Here is a 20725-nt window from a genome sequence, read left to right as displayed (position 1 = left end):
CGAGACCGCTTGAATTAGCTACATGAGATATCCTTTTTTACAAAGTAGGACCTCTCACTGCTGCATATCTTTCTGGATGATACAAGGCCCTGGAATCTAATCATAGAATCACAGAATATCAGGGTGGGAAGGTACCTCAGGAGGTCATCTAGTCCAACCCCCTGCTCAAGCAGGACCAATCCCAACTAAATCATCCCAGCCAGGGCTTTGTCAAGCCTCAGCTTAAAAACTTCTAAGGAAGGAGATTCCACCACCTCCCTAGGTAACCCATTCCTGTGTTTCACCACCCTCTTAGTGAAAAAGCTTTTCCTAATATCCAACGTAAACCTCCCCCACTGCAACTTGAGACCATTACTCCTTGTTCTGTCATCTGCTACCACTGAAAACTCTCTAGATCTATCCTCTTTGGAGCCCCCTTTCAGGTAGTTGAAAGCAGCTATCAAATCCCCCCTCATTCTTCTCTTCTGCAGACTAAACAATCCCAGTTCCCTCAGCCTCTTCTCATGAGTCATGTGCTCCAGTTCCCTAATCATTTTTGTTGCCTTCCAATTTTTCCACATCCTTCTTGTAGTGTGTGGCCCAAAACTGGACACAGTACTCCAGATGAAGCCTCACCAATGTCGAATATAGGGGAACGATCACGTCCCTCGATCTTCTGGCAATGCCCCTACTTATACAGCCCAAAATGTCGTTAGCCTTGGCAACAAGGGCACACTGTTGACTCATATCCATCTTCTCGTCCACTGTAACCCCTAGGTCCTTTTCTGCAGAACTGCTGCCTAACCATTCGGTCCCTAGTCTGTAGCAGTGCATGGGATTGTTCCATCCTAAGTGCAGGACTCTGTACTTGTCCTTGTTGAACCTCATCAGATTACTTTTGGCCCAATCCTCTAATTTGTCTAGGGCCCTCTGTATCCTGACCCTACCCTCCAGTGTATCTACCAATCCGCCAAGTTTAGTGTCATCTACAAACTTGCTGAGGGTGCAATCCACCCCATCCTCCAAATCATTAATGAAGATATTGAACAAAACCGACCCCAGGACCAACCCTTGGGGCGCTCCACTTGATACCGGCTGCCAACTAGACATGGAGCCATTGATCACTACCCGTTGAGCCCGATGATCTAGCCAGCTTTCTATCCACCTTATAGTCCATTCATCCAGCCCATACTTCTTTAACTTGCTGGCAAGAATACTGTGGGAGACCATATCCAAATAGGGTGACCAGCCATCCTGATAAAATCGGGACTGTCCCGATTTTTAGTTCTATGTTCCACGTCCCGACTGATGCACGGTCAGGACGCCATTTGTGCTGATATTGGCGGGTTTTTTTGTTTTGTTTTTATTTTACTTTGGCAACTCTGCTCCGGCTGCTTTTTTTTTTTTTTTTGCTTCCCACATGTGTCCTGATATTTTGTCTGTTTCATTTTCAAAAGCTTTGCTAAAGGCAAGGAATAGCACGTCCACTGCTTTTCCCTCATCCACAGAGCCAGTTATCTCATCATAGAAGGCAATTAGGTTAGTCAGGCATGATTTGCCCTTGGTGAATCCATGCTGACTGTTCCTGATCACTTTCCTCTCCTCTAAGTGCTTCAGAGTTGATTCTTTGAGGACCTGCTCCATGATTTTTCAAGGGACTGAGGTGAGGCTGACTGGCCTGTAGTTTCCCAGATCCTCCTTCTTCCCTTTTTTAAAGATGGGCACTATATTAGCTTTTTTCCAGTCGTCCGGGACCTCCCCCAATTGCCATGATTTTTCAAAGATAATGGCCAATGGCTCTGCAATCACATCTGCCAACTCCGTTAGCATGCTCGGATGCAGTGCATCTGGCCCCATGGACTTGTGCTTGTCCAGTTTTTCTAAATAGTCCCGAACCACTTCTTTCGCCACACAAGGCTGGTCACCTCCTCCCCATACTGTGCTTCCCAGTATAGCAGTCTGGGAGCTGACCTTGTTCGTGAAGACAGAGGCAAAAAAAGCATTGAGTACATTAGCTTTTTCCACGTCCTCTGTCACTAGGTTGCCTCCCTTATTCAGTAAGGGTCCCATGCTTTCCTTGACTTTCTTGTTGTTGCTAACAACATGCAGACAAAACTACACAGGATCGTTTCTGTGGACAAGAGAAGATGTCACATTTATTATAACACAATTTATGACCAATAACTAATATCTAATACCTATGTGTATACACACACACACACACACACACACACACACACACATCAAATGTTCTGCAGCTGCTAGATAGTTACCTGTCCTGAACGTAGCTTGAATTTGTGGCTTGGGTTCATAGCTTGTGGCAGCTAACGGGCCAGGAAAGCCCGGCACAAGGAAGAGCTGGGTCTCTGCTGGGAATGCACCGGTGCTCTTCCATGTTGGCAGCAGAATGTTACCCTCCAAAGTTTTCCATCTCACCCATCTTTTTTATGGTTTTTTAGTTTGAATCCAAAGTCTATAGGTTTTGCTGTGTCTCGCAGCCTCTGGGTTCGATGTAATTGATCACCCGTCAATTGCAGACATGACTTTCAGCCTGGAACCTGACTTTGATCTTCCTTCCATTGTACTTTTGTTCTTTTCTTTTTAGGGTGGGCCCTTCATACTTGGTCAGGGCTGTTGTCTGCATCTTCAGCCGTTGGTATTTGAACTTTATTTCATCAGGACAGGCTGGCGCTGGAGGTTGATTCCGTCATCCGTACATACCTCGTTCACACATCCAAACTAAACTAATAAGATTACAGCAGGGTTTTGCAAAAATGAAGGTTGCAGCAAGCTTTTACAAAATGGAGTGAGCATTTCAAAATGGAGTTTGGGACAAGTTAAAATAGAGTTTGAGTTACAATATGGACAAACGTAAGGAATGGCAAACAGTGAGCAGAAGTTACAATGTTGAAACAGTGCAAGTTTCAGTGATTTAAGCAGCAATTGGATTGAAAGTGAAACTCAATTAGCCAGTTATTGGGGAAACCGGTTTTGTGAATGAATGTTGTTTCATTCATAAAACTTTGCTTTTGAAGTTATATTAATAAAGTGAACAATAAAAACAATGTCATTGATCAGTTCTACAGGGTTCCCCACTCCAATAAGCAGGGGTTAAAAGCAGCCAAGCTAGGCTGATTGGGGGAAGCAGCCACAGCTGTGGCCTGCTCAATTAGGGCCCAGCTGGCCCTGATAAGAGGGCTGCGAGCCAGAAGCTGGAGAAGTCTCCCTCTAGCCCTGGAGTGGGAAGGGGAGCAAGGTACCTGAAGTGGAGCAGTGCTGGGGAAGGGCAAGGGGAGCTGGGGAGCTCCAGCCTGGTACACCCCCAGGCTGCAGACCTTGATGAAAAGGTACTGGGGCTGCATAGAGGCAGCCCGGGGATAGGCAAAGGCAGCAGGTCCTAACCCCTTGCCAATGATGAGTGGCCATGACACACTGCAGTCTGCCCCAGTGAGCTGGGGCAAGATGATGACTGGCAGTAGCCACTGAGGCAAGGTGGATTTAGAGGGTTGGGGTTAGACATAGTAGCCATAGTGATTCTATGCTGACATAACTTGAGTTAACACACACTTAAAGTATAGATATGGTCTTAGGTATATTAAATGTTTGGGAGAGGTAACAGGAACAGTATGAGGGTAGAATAAGATTCATTCAGGTGTTTAGGTGCAAGGCAGTGGAAATGGCCTTACTGCACCCTTCAGGCTCAGGAACAAAGAGGCACATTTTTTTTAAAAAAAGAATCATTTATTTATTAAAATCTCTTGACTCGAGGGTGTATAACTCATGATTTTAGAATTTGTGTGATTGTTAAGGTATCTTGGGGTTGTAGATGTGTGTTCATTATATTTTGAAAGGCAAAACTATGAATGGGTTGAACAAAGAATTAGATCCGTCCCTCAGGATAAGTACATTGGCTATTAGCCAAGATAATCAGGGATGCAGGCCCACGCTCTGCATGTCCCTAAACCATCCCTTTGATTGCCAGATGCTGGGAGTGGACAATGAAATGGTTCACTGAGTCATTGCCTGGTCTGATCATTCCCTTAGGAGCACCTGGCATTGGCCACTGTCACAAGACAGGATACTAGATTAGGTGGACTATTGGTCTAACCCACGATGGCAGTTCTAATTTTCTGCAAAAATTACAAGAGATTTTTTTCCAGGGAAAAAGATGTTATAGGCGATAGTATACTGTCTTTATTGAATATTTGAGAATCAAGTTGTACACGATGGCATGCGGAAAAACACTAAGGGCTAGACTGAGAGGCAAAATAACAGTTGCAAAAATGCAATCCCCATTGGTGGATTGACTCAAAACAAAGTTTTGACACTAGGCCAGAAACTCAGTCAGCTCTAAAATGAGAAGAAAAAATTTAAATTTAAAAATTCAGGGAATCCCAGCAGCAGATAAGACAACTTGGGAAACTGCTAGGAGACTCTATGCAATCAGATATAGTGATAAGGGATTATTTGTTTCTGAGGGATATATGTAAAATGTTTCACTGAATTAAGTCTCAGGGATTATCTACACTGGCAAGTTAAAGCACTCTAATTTGCTGGCTCGGGGGTGTGAAAAATCACCCCCCTGAGCGCAGAAAGTTTGAGCACTTTAAAGCGCTAGTGTGGATAGGCTCGGCTCCCAGTGCTTGGAGCTAATCCCCTCATCGACTTGGATTACCAGGAGCACTGGCATCCATGGCAGCGCTTTGAACTTTGTAGTGTAGACATAGCCTCAGGGTATGTCTACTCTACAAAATTAGGTCGAATTAATAGAAGTCGATTTTTTAGAAAGCAATTTTTATACAGTCGATTGTGTGTCCCCCACTTAAGACAATTAAGTCGGTGAAGTGCATCCACAGTACCGAGGCTAGCGTCAACTTCTGGAGTGTTGTACTGTGGATAGCTATCCGCAGTCTCCGCCGCCCATTGGAATTCTGGGTTCAGATCTCAATGCCTGATGGGGCAAAAAACATTGTCACGGATGGTTCTCGGAACATGTCGTCAGGCCCCCCTTCCAGCCCCCCCGTGAAAGCTACGGCAGATAATCATTTCACACCTTTTTTCTTGGGTTACCCATGCAGATGCCATACCACGGCAAGCATGGTGCCCGCTCAGCTCACCATCACCATACGTCTCCTGGGTGCTGGCAGATGCGGGACAGCAGCAGCAGCAGTTGCTCATTGCCTTGCGGCAGCAGACAGTGCAGTATGATTGGTATCTGTCCTCGTCGTCTCCTGGATGCTCTTGGCCAGCCTCTGTGAGGTTGGTTGGGGTGCCTGGGCAGACATGGGTGCTCCTGGCAGATCTCGGTGAGGTCTGGACATAAATGGGAGTGACTTGGGTCATTCTCTTCTTTAAGTTTTGTCTAATGGAGATTCAGTGCTACCTGGACTATTGGCAGAGGGATAGCTCAGAGGTTTGAACAATGGGTAGACTCTTTCATGGTGAACCAAGCTGTTAACATTACATAGCACGTTTGCTTTCTTTACAAGGTTGACTTTTGCCTCTTATATCGAGGACCTTCTGTTGGTATGGTGTGAGAGATCACACGCAGGGCTGGCGGGCAATGGATTTCGGCTTGCAGGCAGTCATGGTAAGCCACAGTCTTTTGGCTTCTTTAACCTTCCTAACATGTGGGAATGGTTTCAAACAGCAGCACCCTCATTTCACATACCAAGCACCCATTGGGTTTGCCCTTTATAAGGAGGGGCTGCGGTTTTTGGGTTAACGTGCAGCACAAACCGAACTAACCCCCCCACCCCCCCACACACACACAGAATTCTCTGGGATAATCGCTTCACCACTCCCCCCACTGCGGGGATGGTTTCTGTTCAGCCACAGGCAAACAGCCCAGCAGGAACAGCCACCTCTGAATGTCCCCTTAATAAAATTCCCCTATTTCAACCAGGTGACCATGAATGCTCTCCTAAGGATAACACAGAGAGATAAAGAATGGATGTTGCTTGAATGCCAGCAAACACTGGGACCATACACTGCCATGCTTTGTTATGCAATGATTCCAGACTATGTGCTGCTGGCCTGGCGTGGTAAAGTGTCCTACCAGGGAGGACGGAATAAGGCTGCTCTCCCCAAAAATCTTTTGCAAAGGCTTTGGGAGTACATCCAGGAGAGCTTCATTGAGATGTCCCTGGAGGATTTCCGCCCCATCCCCAGACACGTTAACGCTACGTTTTCCAGTAGCTGTACTGGCCGAAAATGCATCCCAAGTCTTTCGGGGAATATTAATCATTAAACACACTTGCTTTTAAACTGTGTATTATATTTACAAAGGTACACTCACCAGAGGTTCCTTCTCCGCCTTCTAGGTTTGGGAGCCCACCTTCGGTGGGTTGGAAAGGTACTAGAGCCAGGGTGAAAAACAGGTCCTGGCTGTTAGGGGAAACAGTTTCTCTGCTTGCTTGCTGTGCGTCAACCTCCTCCTCCTCCTCCTCCTCATCTTCCTCGTCCCCAAAATCTGCATCCCAGTTGCGTGAGAGTCCATTGATGGAGTCCACACACAGGGCTGGGGTAGTTGTAGGGGCATCCCCTAGGATGGGATGCAGCTTATCATAGAAGCGGCATATTTGGGGCTCTGATCTGGAGTGGCCATTTGCCTCTCTGGTTCTTTGGTAGGCTTGCCTGAGCTCCGTAAGTTTCACGTGGCACTGCTGCGGGTCCCTGTTATAGCCTCTGTCCTTTATGCCCTTGGAGATTTTTTTCAAATATCTTGGCCTTTCATCTTTTTGAATGGAGTTCTGATAGCACGGATTCGTCTCCCCATACAGCAGTCAGATCCAGTACCTCCCGTTCGGTCCATGCTGGAGCTCTTTTGCAATTATGGGAGTGCATGGTCACCTGTGCTGATCAGCTCGCCACACTGGCCAAACAGGAAATGAAATTCAAAAGTTCATGGGGCTTTTCCTGTCTACCTGGCCAGTGCATCTGAGTTGAGAGTGCTGTTCAGAGCAGTCACAATGGAGCACTCTGGGATAGCTCCCGGAGGCTAATACCGTTGAATTGCATCCACACTACCCTAAATTGGATCCAGCAAGGTCAATTTCAGCGCTAATACACTCGTCGGGGAGAAGTACAGAAACCCATTTTAAGAGCCCTTAAAGTCAGAATAAATAGCGTCATAGTATGGAGGGTGCAAGGCTAAATCAATCTAATGCAGCTAAATCCATCCTAAACTCATAATGTAGACTAGGGCTCAGTAGGTTAGATCAGACAAAGAGGAGTTGCATTGACCAGGCATTGGGACGCCTGTGCCTTTAAGAACCCAGCCCTGGGAAGCAGATGCTGAGAAGTGCTCTCTGTGAGAGGGGAAATTAAAAAAGCCCCTTTGTCCCCCACCATTTTTGCAAACACTAGGGTCTCAGTCTCACTGGGGTAACTGTTACCCACTGTGGCCCTGCCTGTGCCAGGTTTTGCCCTCTGTCAGCGCCTCACCCCGAGCTTATCTCCTGCTCCTCCCCACCAGACCTGATTTTGCCTTTAGCCCCTCTCCTAATACTGCCTCCAGCTGCTTGACCCCCCTGACCAGTCAATTTCCGGCCCCTGCTCCGATTCACCCCTTTACCCTTTTAAACCCCTGTAAATAACAGTGAGCAGAATTTTATGGCTAATAAGGGCAGGGTGAAGGGCAGTGGCTTCAGCAGATGTTACTGAGCATGCTCCGTTTGTGTGACCATACAAAAAAGCCACTTTGATCAAATAAAAAAGCCTTTCACCCCCCTCCCCCAACAAACTATTTTGCAAAGCACTGGTGGCTCGGTCCCGCTGGGGTAACTGCTACCCCCTGTGCCCCTGCCTGTGCCGGGTTTTGCCCTCTGTCACTCTCTGCCAGCACCTCACTCCTGGTCTTAACTCTGCCTCCTCCTCCCTTCATTTCTGATTTTGCCCTTTAGCCCCTCTCCTAATACTGCCTCTAGAAGCTTGACCCCCCTGACCAGTAAATTTCCACCCCCTGCTCCAATTCGCTCCCTTTGCCACTTTTTAACCTCTGTCAAAAGCAGTTCACAGAATCCTATGGCTAATAAGGGCAGGGTGAAGGGAAGTGGCTTCAGCAGATGTATTGAGCATGCTCAGAACACCGTAAAAAGAAAAGGAGGACTTGTGGCACCTTTAGAGACTAACAAATTTATTAGAGCATAAGCTTTCGTGAGCTACAGCTCACTTCATCGGATGCATCCGATGAAGTGAGCTGTAGCTCACGAAAGCTTATGCTCTAATAAATTTGTTAGTCTCTAAGGTGCCACAAGTCCTCCTTTTCTTTTTGCGAATACAGACTAACACGGCTGCTACTCTGAAACCAGAACACCGTAAGTAGCACATGACTACAGAGAGCACTTTACTACACTACACCGGCACCACTGCGTGGCGCGCCAGCACCAAAGTATGGAGCGGCTCATAAGCATTATGGAGTGCCAAGTGGACTCAAAGCAGGTGCTCGTAGCAATGCAGGCAGAGCGCTACCGCCCCCTCTCCCCCCCACCCCCGCAGCCCTTGTCCCAAAACTATTTCCCTTGCACCCCCATATCACCGCCAACTCATTTTCCCCAACATCTGGTTTCTTATCCCCACCAGCTGCCTCCACCACCTTTACCTTCACCACCCAGCCCTGCAAACTACAACTCTTAGCCATTGCACTCAACCCCCATCACCAGGCATTTCAGCCAGCCTGAAATGCAGCACTCATTGCACGACACTCCAGACAAGAAGGCTGAATATGATAACAGGACACATGCAAATCTGTGATTGTTCTGTTCCCCACCCTGCCCCCTTCCTTCCTCCCACACAGCACAGATGTGTCATGCCATGTGTATTTCTCCAGGAATTATGTTTTTTTTCCCAATAAATGAATTTTTTTGGTTTTGGAAACATTCTTTATTGCATTAAGTAAATGTTAGCACAGCCCAGGAAAGCAACAGGCACTGCAAGTCAGTGCATCATACATAGCAAACACAGATGCCTGCTAGCATTGGAACCAGTGCACTTCACTCCCGTGCAGGGCACCAAACATTACCGATGGCTTTCAGCATCGAATTGTTCCCTCAAGGTATCCCTAATGCTTATGGCCCTGCACTGGGCCCCTCTAATAGCCCTGGTTTCTGGCTGTTCAATTTCAGCCTCCAGGCATTAAACCTCAGTGGGCCATGCCTGAGTGAAGTTTTCACCCTTCCCTTCACAAATGTTATGGAGAGTACAGCACGTGGCAATAACTGTAAGGATGTTGTCATCAGACAGGTCCAACTTCCCATACAGACAGCACCTAGTGGGCCTTTAAACGGCCAAAAGCACACTCAACAGTCATTCTGCACCTCTCAGCCTGTTGTTGAACCACTCCTTCCTGCCGTCAAGGCTCCCTGTGTATGGTTTCATGAGCCATGGCATTAAAGGCTAGGTGGGATCTCAAAGGATCACAGTGGGCATTTTGACTTCCCCTACGGTTATCTTCTGGTCCAGGAAGAACTTCCCAGCTTGCAGCTTTCTGAACAGGTCTGTTTTCCAAAAGATGCATGCGTCATGCACCTTTCCAGACCAGCCTGCTTTAATGTCTGTGAAATGCCCAAGGTGATCCACAAGCACCTGGAGAACCATTGAGAAATACCCCTTCTGATTTATGTACTCAGAGGTTAGGTGGCCTGGTGCCAGAATTGGAATGTGCGCGTCATCTATCGCCCCTGTGCAGTTAGGGAAGCTCATTTCTGCAAAGCCAGCCACAATGTCGCACACGTTGCCCAGTCACGATTCTTCTCAGCACGATGTGATTAATGGTCCTGCGCACTTAGGTCAGCATGATTCCAACGGTCGACTTGTCTACTCCGAACTGGTTAGTGACCGATCGGTAGCTGTCTGGAGTAGCCAGCTTCCAGATTGCAATCGCCACGTGCTTCTCCACCGGCAGGGCAGCTCTCAATCTCGTGTCCTTGTGCCACAGGGTGGAGGCGAGCTCATCACACAGTCCCATGAAAGTGGCTTTTCTCATCCAAAAGTTCTGCAGCCACTGCTTGTCCCCGAGACTTGCATGACGATGTGATTCCACCACTCAGTGCTTGTTTCCTGAGCCCAAAAGTGGCATTCAATAGCGGTGAGCATGTCAATGAATGCCACAAGCAATCTCGTGTCATATGTGTTATGCATGTCGACATCATCGTCAGACTCCTCGCTTTCACTTTGTAGCTTAAGGAGCAACTTGACTGCAATTCGTGACATGCTGGTGAGACTCGTCAGCATATTCCTCACAAGTTCAGGATCCATTCCCACAGACCGAAAGGGAAGACAAGAGCACTCAGTACAAAAACCGTTGAAAGATGGTTGCCAAATGTAGACGGAAGCACAGGGATTGCTGGGATGCGAAGCAATGCATCATGGGGCATTGGGACAGGACCAGGATGCCCTGTGCCCTCCCCAAGTCTCAGCACCAGAATGGGAAGAGGTGCTCTGTGGGATAGATGCCCATAATGCACTGGTCTAAATGCCGCTGCAAGTGCCACAAATGTGCTCACACCACTGCGCATGCAGCTGGCAGTGTGAACACACTGCAGCACTTTCCCTCTTGCTGTCTCCAAGGGCTGGTTTAACTCCCAGTGCTCTACATCTGCAAGTGTAGACAAGGCCTTAGATACCATGCCACAAGAGGGAGCAGGAAGAACCATGGTGTGGGAGATGAGAGGATGCTTCCCTCTCTGCCCCTAGACTCCCGGCTTTTCCCATAACCCCATGAGAGGCAGTAATCAGTGTCAGGTTACCCCGGGGAAACTGAGGCACGGGGAAAACATCCCCCAAAGTGAGACACCAAGGATTAGAATCCAGGTATCCTGGCTCCAGGTCCCTTACCCCCCCTACTCTAACCACTAGACCCCACTGCAGTCCCAGAGCCAGGATAGAACCCAGGAGTGAGTTGGGGCATGGGCTGGCACAATGCCCAATTGTGGCCCCCAAGTACCTCCTGCTCCTCTCAAGTCCTTGCAATAGGCACAGGGCAGCCCCATCTCCTCCCCCATCGGAGTGGGAGTAGGGAGTGTGGAAATGTACCCAGGGATGATCAGACCTTGAAAACACTCTAGGGGACCTTGTGTCACCCCTGCATGTGGGAACCATGCTCCAGATTTAGAGCGATTAGGGGAGGTGAGAGACAATGCCAAATTAGGCCCCCCCTCCCGATAGACTGGCAGTGACAAAAACCAAGAGTCCTGGATTCCAGATTGCTTACCCCACCCCTCCCCTGCTCTAACCACTGGACCAGCAGTTGCTATTTAGTGGTGTGAAGGTGTTTGCCCCCAGCTCTGAGAGAGTAGTGGGGTCTAGTGGTTAGAGCAAGGGGGGGCTGAGAGCCAGAACTCCTGGATTCTATCCCCAGCTGTCACTCAGGGCAGGCACCTGGATTGGCATTGTCTTTCTAATCTCCACTAATCTCTTTCATAAAGCCGATGGTGTTTCCCATGGGGAGGGGTGGGGTGAAAGACGATGCCCCTGGGAACCTGGGGCCTTTCCAGCTCTGCCTGCCCTCTGCGCAAACTCCCATGCCCCCTCGGCAGGGGTTTGGGGGGAAGATACTGGAACCACTTGTCACGGAGTCCCCGGGCGATGCTCTGGAACTGCTCCCTACAAAGCCAGGCAGGACTCTGGGGAAGTCTCCTCTCTGGGAGCAGCCTGTCTGCAGGGCAAAAAGCTCACACGGCTTCCACCTTCCTGGGTCTGACCTTGGAGCATTCAGCATCCTCTGCCCCTCCGTGCGCTTCCCACAGCGAGTCCGCCCAGGCGGGGTCCTGGGGAAGCCAGAGGGTCCTGCCCCCCCAACTCCACAGTCAGACGTGACTCTTAGCCAGCCAGTAAAACAGAGGTTTATTAGATGACGGGGGGGAGGGATAGCTCAGTGGTTTGAGCATTGGCCTGCTAAACCCAGCACTGTAATCTCAGTCCTTGAGGGGGCCATTTAGGGATCTGGGGCAAAAATTGGGGATTGGTCCTGATTTGAGCAGGGGGTTAGACTAAATGACCTCCAGAGGTCCCTTCCAACCCTGATATTCTATGAACATGGTCTAGAACAGAACTTGTAGGCGCAGAGAACAGGACCCTTCAGCTGGGTCCGTTTTGGGGAGCAGTGAGCCAGACAACGCTGTCTGCACTTCACTCCACGTCCCCAGCCAGCCCCAACTGACTCCCCCTCCAGCTCCTCCTCCTCTGGGCTTTGTCCCTTTCCCAGGCCAGGAAGTCACCTGATGCCTTTGTTCCCCAACCCTTTAGCGCTCACCTTGCAGGGGGGAAGGGCCCAGGCCATCAGTTCACAGGAGACAGAGTGCTGGCCATTTATGTACACTGGCCCCTTGCTCTGCAACAATTACAACCCCCCCATATCTCACCACCTAGAGACTTACGAAATGCCTAGGGGAAACTGAGGCACCCCTACAATATTTAGAGGAAACATTAAGAACAGTCCCACTTCATCACACCATTCTGTGCCCAGTGCCAGGAGACAGGAGGAATGGGAAGTAGTACGGTTGGGCATCAGGCCAACCCCCATTCCTGTTTAAGTCCTGGGTTTTCGGCCTGGCTCTGGGCAGGGAGTGGGGTCTAGTCGGTAAAGTCAGGGGACTGGTTCCCAAAAATAAGACACTGTGGGGGGAGAATCTGGGCGATACAGTTGTGGGAGGTGGGTGGGCAGCTGGGGGGTAGAAGTGGGAAGGCCTGTGGATGCGGCGGCAAAGGAGGCAATTGCCAAGGGGTGATTTAAAAGGGCTCCTAGGCATGCAGGTGGTGACCTCTCCAGGCTCCACACTTTGAGGGCCAGTGCAATTGGTCTGGGATGTGACAGAATTGCTGCCGCTGGGCCTGCAACTGGGGGAGCTGAGGGGTACAGGTGGATCTGCTGGGGGTACAGTTTGGGGCACTGGGGGCACAGGTGGTGGCAATCTGTGGTGGGGGTGCTCAATGCAGATGTGGGCAGTATCGCTCCCTGTCATGATGGCAGGGCTCCTGGTAGAAGCCCCAGACACAATCCCACCACCTCCCTGCCAAGCCCTCTCCACAGGACCGGGGGGGTTGGGTTCTGGCAGCTGGGGCTCACAGGGGAAGGGACCCATCAGCTGTGGATGCCGGGCAGGGACCAATTGGGAATCAGACCCATAGGGTCTCTGCTGAGCTGCAGCTGGTTTGCTGTGCAAAAATCTGTCCTTTGCAGGTCACCTGAGACCCCTGCCTGGACAGAGGAAGCAGGCTCACCAAAGAGGTGAAGTCTGGGGGAAACCCAGGCATATCGTTACCCCAGTGGGAGCCTGGGTTCAATCCCTGGCTCCAAGAGGCCACTGACATCTAGTGCCTAACGCAGAGCTCACATTTGATGCCAGTTGTCCCCACTCTGAGGTGGTGTCAGCCTCTTTTGGGGGGGGGGGGGGGGCTGAGGCGAGCTAGACAGAAAAGTGGGGCATACAGCCCATCCAATCCAGGCCCCCCCTGAGGCCCTGCCCCTGACCAGGCTGGAGCCTGGCAGTGAGGGAAGGGGCTCCTCTGTCTCCTGCTGCTGCTCCTGGCCCAGGGCTGCAGCTGCTCATCGGCTCCCCATCACCCTTCAGCTGCCCGCAGCCCATAAGAGCCACCCAGCAAGCACTGCACCTGGGCAAGGTGTGCCAGGCACAGGCCGGGGCTGGAGATCAGACACAGGGCAGCTCCTGGAGGCGGGGTCCCTTCCCATCTCTGACCAGGAGACATGGCAGCTGCTGCCTCCTGGTGCCTGCCTCGCCCGACGTCAAAACTTATGTACAGGCATTGGTGCGGGTGCTGGGGTCCACAGTCATTGTGGCAGCCTTGAAGATGTACAAAAAAGTTGTGTTCTTCCTGGCATCAGAGACGACCACTCAGGAGGCGGTGGAGAGGGGCCTGGTGGTGGAGTGTGTACATCCACCTAGAACCCCTGGAGGACCTGGGAGTATGGATGGTGCTGACCTGCATCCTGCCCTTCCTCCCCATCTCTGCCCTCCCTCGCCACCCTGAGGAAACCCATCTCTGTCGTTAGTCCTCTCCTGTTGGGCTGCAAGGGCCACGTACTCCATCACGTCTTGTCCTTCCATTAGCAGGTGCAACGGCAATTGCCACCGGCAGATTGTCATGATGTGGCATTTGAGGGGCCCTTCCTGGTGCCCTACCAGCGGGTCCATTACTGGGTCCCTTACTCAATAGGGGAGGCCTGGTGCTTCCTTTGCAGACCTCAGTCTGGGCGGTGACTTAGTCCCACTGCCCCCTTCTCCTCCCTCCCCCCTAACCCAGGCTGCCGCACAGCTCTAGTCCTTGGGGCGCCTCTGGCCCTACCCGTCTGCCTTGCCGGAGATGGCAAAATCCTTCTGTCTCTCTTGTGTGAGCCTGGGCATTCAATTCCATTGAAACCTTGTCTCCTGCAATGGCAATGGTCAAACAGAGGGGACGTCGCCACCTTCATACCTGACAGTGAGATATGTGCTCTCCTCTTTCTTCATGCTGCTGCTGTTATTCCATGAATCATCAAGAATGGAATAAAAATCTGAGTTTACTCCAGGGTGAGGAAGGAAAGGAGCCACTAACTCCCTGAAAAATCTCAGTGCCCCAGAGAAAACCTGCCACTGGAATCACTGATGTGCTGGCGATATGTTGGGAAAAGGGACTGTCTGAATTGTCATGGCAGGGAATGAACAATCTACAGCAATGTCATTAACCACAAACACACTCTAATCATGCTCCAGCCAGTAGGGAAATGATCAGGAATTCTTGCTGTTCAGCCATGGACACACTTACCGAACTGCACAGCAGTGAGTGTGGTGTCTTACCATTCAAGATGCCAAATAGAGCCCGAAACTTCTGGTCTTACTCTTAGGCAAGTCTACATTCAAAATGTTACAGTTGCACAACTGCACCAATGCTGCTGCACTGCTGCAGCTCGTTAATGAAGTTGCTCTAAGCTGATGGGAGAGTGCTGTCCCCTCTGTGTAGTTAATCCACCTCCCCAAGAGGTGGTAGTTATGTCAGTGGGAGAAGCCAGGTTTGTGGGTATTCAAGCTGTGATGTTTACCTGCATATATAAAGTTTAGTCAAACCCCATTTTCAAAACCACCCATAGTCTGGTAATGGAACAGGTCTCTGAAGCAGGGTCCGTCCTTCAAGGTCCTTAAGATCACTGACTGCAAGACAGTATTATCATGGGGGTATAGTGCAGTAATAGAATGTTAAACTGTGGTTCAAGTAGTCCTTGGTACAAATCCCTTAGAAGCCTTTTCCTTAAATAAAAACATTTTCATATCCATTTCCAGTACAGTATGTTCATGAGTTCCACTGGATGGGGATACTTGGAATGAATTTAAACACACAACATTTTCCTGTGTAAATACATAAAAACTAGCTAACCTGTCCATCAGCTGAAATCAGTTCCAATCCTCTAAGTGTCTAGTTTATGTTTTCATCAATTAAACAAAGATATAATATGAAGGCACATTTGCAGATCCCTGTTCTCCGTGGTCTATGCTGGGTAGAAGAACAAAAACCACATCCAGTTGTGGTTCAGGAGACTGATGAGCAAAGGCACCTTGGTGAGGTAAAGGTCACCAGCATCTTGGCTCCTTCACATTCAGGCAACATCTGGGCCCCCAGGACAAGGCATGAGAAGAAGCCAGTGGCTCTGAGCAAGAAAATAGCCACCAAGATGCTGGCTAGTTTTCCTACCTGCTGGACACATCCTATGACAGATGTTATGCCTTTCCTTTGCAAATTAGAGAAGTGGAGAAGTCAGTGATCCTTACAGTCTAATGTGTTAAAAGGTTTTACAACTCATTTCCTCAAATAGTTTTCCTTTTAATAAAATCATCTTCCACCACTGAAATTTGCCTATTTCCAGTCTCTTTGGAACCCCTCTTCACATAGTCGAAAGCTTCTATCAAATCCACCATCACTCTTCTCTTCTGCAGAGTAAATAAGCCCAGATCCCTGAGCCTCTCCGCAAAAGTCATGTGCCCCAGCCCCCTGATCATTTTCATTGCCCTACGCTGGACTCTCTCCTATTTGTCCACCTCCTTTCTGCTGGCAATACTCTTACTAATGCAGCCCAATATGCTGTTAGCCTTCTTGGCAACAAGAGCACACTGTTGATCCAGTTTCTCATCCACTGCAATCCCTAGGTCCTTTTCTGCAGAACTTCCGCTTAGTCAGTCAGGGTATCCAGCCTGTAGCCGTGCATGGGATTCTTCCTTCCTAAGTGCTGGACTCTGCACTTGTCCTTATTGAACCTCATCAGATTTCTTTTGGCCCAATCCTCCAATTTCTCTAAGTCATTTTGGACCCTATCCCTACCCTCCAGTGTGTCTACCTCTCCCCCCAGCTTAGTGTCATCTGCGAACTTGCTGAGGGTGCAATCCATCCCATCATCCAGATCATTAATGAAGATGTTGAACAAAACTGTCCCCAGGACAGCCCCTGGGGCACTTCACTTGATACCAGCTGCCAACTAAACATGGAGCCATTGATCACTACCCATTGAGCCCAAAAATCTAGCCAGCTTTCTATTCACCGTATAGTCTATTCATCCAGCCCATACTTCTTTAACTTGCTGGCAAGAATACTGTGGGAGACTGTATCAAAAGCTTTGCTAAAGTCAAGGAATAACATGTCTGCTACTTTCCCCTCATCCTCAGAGCCAGTTATCTCATCATAGAAGCAAATCTGGTTGGTCAGGCATGACTTGGCCTTGGTGAATCCATGTTGACTATTCCTGATCACTTTCCTCTCCTTCACTGCTTCAAAATGTTTTCCTTGAGGACCTGCTCCATGATTTTTCCAGAGATTGAGGTGAGGCTGATTAATTTGTAGTTTCCCGGATTCTCCTTCTTCCCTTTTTTAAAGATGGGCACTACATTAGCCTTTTTCCAGTTGTCCGGGACCTCCCCCGATCACCATGAGTTTTCAAAGATAATGGCCAATGGCTCTGCAATCACATCAGCTAACTCCCTCAGCATCCTCGGCTGCATTAGATCTGGACCCATGGACTTGTGCATGTCCAGCTTTTCTAAATAGTCCTTAACCTATTCTTTCACCTCTGAGGGCTGCTCACCTCCTCCCATACTGTGGTGCCCAGTGCAGTAGTCTGGGAGCTGACCTTCTCTGTGAAGACTGATGCGAAAAAAAATGAGTATTTCAGCTTTTTCCACATCCTCTGTCACTAGGTTGCCTTCCCCATTCAGTAAGGGTTCCACACTTTCCCTGACCTTCTTCTTGTTGCTAACATAGCTACATAGAAGTTGACTTTGAAGCTAAACAAAATAAGTTCCATTTGAAATCCAAATCATTAAAATCTATATTGGGTGAGTATTCTCCTCTACACTATTTCTCAGGCACTTTCCCCCACCCCAACCTGTGAAGTGAGGTTTTATATGAGGATATTTTAGGTGAAAGGGGATAAGTTACATCAAAGAAGCTTTCCAGGATTAGCCACCATTTCCTATATTACTAACTAAAAGAAAAATAATACAAGTTTTATTTTTCCAGTATAATTCATATTGATCACATAATTAAATCTCTTCCTTGTTAAAGAGTAATTTCATGTTTCATTTCATTTTCATTGGTAAAAATAAATACTCAATGATTAAAGAATCCTCTCAAAAATGTTAGTTTTCTTTTAATCCCCCTTTCCACCAGTGAACCCTTGAGTACAGTTGTGGTTAGGGATTAGATACAGGACTTGGATCAGAATCTCTGTAAGATACAAGAGATGAGATTTCTATTAAAAAAGCTATTTTTCTGCAGCCATCTCACATTCAACACCGATTTCATCTTACACACAGTTATAGCACCCACACATGGTGAGTTCAACAAAAACACCTCTTCTGTTTCCTCCACATCTACATCATTATGAGAAAGTTCCATGGGGTTGATACATCCTGTTGCAGGGTGTGGGGCTGCATAAAAATGCAGGGATTTGGGGGGAAGAAATCTGTCCCCTGGGTCAAGACAGGTTGTTGTGAGGTGGTGACCACATCCAGTGGTGAGTGCAGTGCAGGGTAGAGGGACCTGGGACTGCTCTACCCCACCAGGTCCTGACCCATGGCCTTGAGGAACCAATATTCCTGTGTCCTGATTTCTCACTGCAACAGTCCAGTTCCTGGTCACTTCCCACCCTTACTTCCAGCGTCAGTAGTCTCCCAGCATCCGGCATCTCTTCTTGGCCATCCTTGGCAGTCGACTGGTTGTCTGCAGGTGCCTCAGCACGGCTGGCCTCTGCAGCCTGGGGTCGAGCAGCTTCCTGGCAGGAGCCCACAATACAGGTTTGCTCTCCTCCTCAGTCAGCCCAGGCTGAGCTGAACTGCTCCCTTTTATACTCTGTCTACAATCGGACCATGCCAAGGAAGGGTGAAGGGTTGTGGCTTCTTCAGTCCACAAGGTGAAGTTAACCCTAGGAGTGCTAGTGCAGGGTTGATACACCTCATCACAGACAGCATTTCCCAAATTTTGGGATTAGCTAGGAGATCTCTTCATGAGTAACCTCCTGTAGGGATCAGGTCAGAAATGCTTTGGGAACCAAACATCTGGGCATTTTTCAAAGTTTCAAGTCACTTGCTGTGGAATTCTATCCCTGGATCATCTGAGACACGATTGATTTAAACAACTGAATTACACTGTGGTCATGTGCACTTCTGTCAGTTGCACCGTTTAGGGTCTGCTGCTGTTCACTTTTTCAGAGTGGAGATTTAAAAACACAATTTTTTAAAAACAATCCAAGCTATTGTTCCTTTGATAATATGTCCAATAGCTTGGAGTATTCTCTCTTGTTGACTGAACTGCATTTGAATTTTCTCCATGTCATCATGCAGGGATGAGGGAAAAAAACAAACCTAAAGTAAAAAATGATTGTCATTTGTCTGAAATTGGCCAATAAATCTGAACCTCATTCTGTCAAACAAAACCAACATGCAGTTATATGACCAAGGAGCCTTCATGAAAGATACAAAACCCATATCAGAGGGAGGTAGAAGACACTTTCATTTTCATTTGAAGGGAAATTCCAGAGTAGGTTACATCTGATGTCTCAGAATCAGGATGAGAGATTACCCCATGATCCTTTGAAACCTGCTTCACTCAGTGCTGTCTTATTAGTGTTATTTACAAAATTTTTAGCATTTTCATAATGGGGGAAAAAAACAGCCAAGCTGCCTAGAAGTGGCTTTGCCAATAGACAGAAAATGGGATTTGAAGTGTGCTTGGGATCCATTTGAAATCCCCTTCCATGTCTGTGACACATTCATCTCCTGCCAGACTGACTCTGGTTTAGTATCAAAGCTGTCCAAGCACCATTCCCAAGCACAGACAGCTAAGAACATGACCTCACCAGATGCTTTGGGAAGTGAAGGAATATGAAGGGGTGAACTCTGCATGGCTCAGACACAAGGTAACAGTTCTGGGGTAATGGGGAAGGAGGGACTCTCTGAGTCACCCCATCTCCTTCCAGTGTCACAGAGCCTGAAATGACACTTGTTTCCCTGACACCGCTCCAGCTCTTTGTTATATATAAATATATTTTAAGTGAGAAAAACAATCAGCAAAATAACTGCTGTTCAGCTCTATCCAGGGTAATGTGAGAACAACTGGCAATGAGGCAATCTGTCCTCAAAGAGGAACTTGATGACTTTGCACTGGGAGGAAGAGTATAAATGTGAATCTCCAGGTTTGTTTAGACGTGGAAATGTGATGGTGGTTAGGTCAGATCAGGAGGAAATGTGCTAGATAACCCCACCCACTATCCATGGCCCATATCATTACTGCAAGAACAGCTGTCTTTTTCATCAGACTCAAGATAGCTAACTCCATGGAAACCACAGTGATGAGGCCCAGGTAGATTTTACTTCGATGTAGCTGGTTGACGATACCCCCTATTTCCCCCATCTGGGATAATGGACATTCCTGGTACAAAGGACACACATTCTCATGGCTCACAGGACAATGGAGTTGATAGAAAGGATCACAGGATCCACCCCAAAGATGGGCAGGCTTCAAACGTAGGCAACTCATGTTTGAGAGCTGAGGAACTACAGTGTGCAAAAGATGCAAACAGCCTTAACGGTCAGTACCTGGAAACTGTCAAAAGAATTAAAGAAAAAAAATCTTCTGATAGCTCTAGAGAAGGTTTTTACGGAGTTTATCTCCTTTACGGATTCTCTGGTGATAGAGAAGGCCTGAGCTCTGAGTGAAGCTTTTTCTACACTCACAGCATTCATAGGGTCGCTCTCCTGTGTGGATTCTCGTTGGAGTCTGTTTTTCAAGTTTTTTTGTTGAAGGATAGCCACCCTCAGGTCTGTAATCGAGTGACCGGAGAGATTGAAGTGTTCTCCGACTGGTTTTTGAATGTTCTAATTCTTGACGTCTGATTTGTGTCCATTCATTCTTTTACGTAGAGACTGTCCAGTTTGACCAATGTACATGGCAGAGGGGCGTTGCTGGCACATGATGGCATATATCACATTGGTAGATGCGCAGGTGAACGAGCCTCTGATAATGTGGTTGATGTGATTAGGCCCTATGATGGTGTCCCCTGAAAAGATATATGGACACAGTTAGCAATGGGCTTTGTCTCCAACGAGAGACTGCTGAATTGGAATTAATTTGCAAACTGGATACAATTAACTTAGGCTTGAATAGAGACTGGGAGTGGATGAGTCATTACACAAAGTAAAACTATTTCCCCATGGTATTTCTCCCCCCCCCCAACTGTTTCTCAGATGTTCTTGTTAACCGCTGGAAA

At 48.3% G+C, this 20725-nt stretch overlaps 1 protein-coding gene and 2 long non-coding RNA genes across 5 annotated transcripts in view; all 3 read right to left on the bottom strand.

The window, feature by feature from the left end:
* LOC119849376 (zinc finger protein 420-like) overlaps positions 1-20725 on the bottom strand; it is a 3142523-nt gene that overhangs the window by 1812680 nt on the left and 1309118 nt on the right. The gene's annotated exons all lie outside the window — the stretch shown is intronic.
* Positions 3964-14886, bottom strand: LOC122457766. The gene is made up of 3 exons (XR_006277440.1): positions 14876-14886; positions 5363-5367; positions 3964-4329 (listed from the first exon to the last, which is right to left on the bottom strand). It is a non-coding gene; the product is annotated as an uncharacterized LOC122457766 (long non-coding RNA).
* Positions 17470-20227, bottom strand: LOC122457751. Its single transcript, XR_006277425.1, has 2 exons — positions 20193-20227; positions 17470-18821 (listed from the first exon to the last, which is right to left on the bottom strand). It is a non-coding gene; the product is annotated as an uncharacterized LOC122457751 (long non-coding RNA).

This window comes from Dermochelys coriacea, chromosome 28 (assembly GCF_009764565.3).
Source record: "Dermochelys coriacea isolate rDerCor1 chromosome 28, rDerCor1.pri.v4, whole genome shotgun sequence".
NCBI lineage: Eukaryota > Metazoa > Chordata > Testudines > Dermochelyidae > Dermochelys > Dermochelys coriacea.
This window is presented reverse-complemented; position numbering and strand designations above follow the sequence as displayed.